Raw genomic sequence first — 1,590 nt, forward strand, 5'->3', positions numbered from 1 at the left:
GAAAGACTGAGCCATGGTGACATTCCCTAGGTCATATTCATCATCATTCAGACACAGTTCATTAGGAGGAAGTACAAACTCTATGAATTTCCCTTCTCATCAGTTGACAGTAATCTGACAGTCTTAAGACACAATAAGGTGTGGAACGTACACAAAGACACTTTGTCCAAAACATACAGCCTACTTTCCTGTAGCTGGTACACAGAGCTGGATTCTGGCTTCTCCTGCTATAGCCCCATCTACTGGTCAGTGGATTTCAGAGCCAGACACTCATCTAAACACACCTCATCACTTCATTATCACACGGTGATGCTTTGGGAGTCTGTGTGAAGTGAACTCAGTGTTGTAAGGGCAACATCCAATGTTGGAAGAAAATGATATTTATTCAAAGAGTAGGCTTCAGTGACTTTCACATTTATAAGGAAGGGTTTTTGATAAATACCAACTCATTGTAGTGTTTCCCATCATCTCAATCTCAATTTATTATCATCTCAATTTATTCTGCTTCCTTCTCTTGAACTTGGTTCTTAGGCGGCGCACCATTTTACAACACCAGACTGCCACATCTAGCAGGGTCAGGTTTAGTATCCATTGGGGTCAGCTGGGGGTGGAAAGGATATGTTTGGGACTTGGGCTTCCAAGTGTCTCTGTACGTTCCACACCTTACAGCGTCTTAAGAATGTCACATGACTGTCACCTGATGAGAGGTGCCTCATGATGAACTCTAGAATGTCACATGACTGTCACCGGATGAGAGGTGCCTCATGATGAACTACAGAATGTCACATGACTGTCACCTGAAGAGAGGTGCCTCATGATGAACTCTAGAATGTCACATGACTGTCACCTGAAGAGAGGTGCCTCATGATGAACTACAGAATGTCACATGACTGTCACCTGATGAGAGGTATAATCGATGTGAAATGGCTAGCTAGTTAGCGGTGGTTCGCGCTAATAGCGTTTCAATCGGTGACATCACTCAGTCTGAGTCCTGACGTTGTTTTGTGGCGCGATGAGCAACGATGCTCCGAGGGAGGTTGTTGTCGATGTGTGTAGAGGGACCCTGTCTGTCACCTGATGAGAGGTGACTCATGATGAACTCTCATATTTTTGTATTTTATTTTACCGTCTTTTAACTAGGCCGGTTGCTAGTCCACCGCTCTAACCACTAGGCCGGTTGCTAGTCCACCGCTCTAACCACTAGGCCGGTTGCTAGTCCACCGCTCTAACCACTAGGCCGGTTGCTAGTCCACCGCTCTAACCACTAGGCCGGTTGCTAGTCCACCGCTCTAACCACTAGGCCTGTTGCTAGTCCACCGCTCTAACCACTAGGCCGGTTGCTAGTCCACCGCTCTAACCACTAGGCCGGTTGCTAGTCCACCGCTCTAACCACTAGGCCGGTTGCTAGTCCACCGCTCTAACCACTAGGCCGGTTGCTAGTCCACCGCTCTAACCACTAGGCCGGTTGCTAGTCCACCGCTCTAACCACTAGGCCGGTTGCTAGTCCACCGCTCTAACCACTAGGCCGGTTGCTAGTCCACCGCTCTAACCACTAGGCCGGTTGCTAGTCCACCGCTCTAACCACTAGGC

This window comes from Oncorhynchus kisutch, linkage group LG15 (assembly GCF_002021735.2).
Source record: "Oncorhynchus kisutch isolate 150728-3 linkage group LG15, Okis_V2, whole genome shotgun sequence".
Taxonomy (NCBI): domain Eukaryota; kingdom Metazoa; phylum Chordata; class Actinopteri; order Salmoniformes; family Salmonidae; genus Oncorhynchus; species Oncorhynchus kisutch.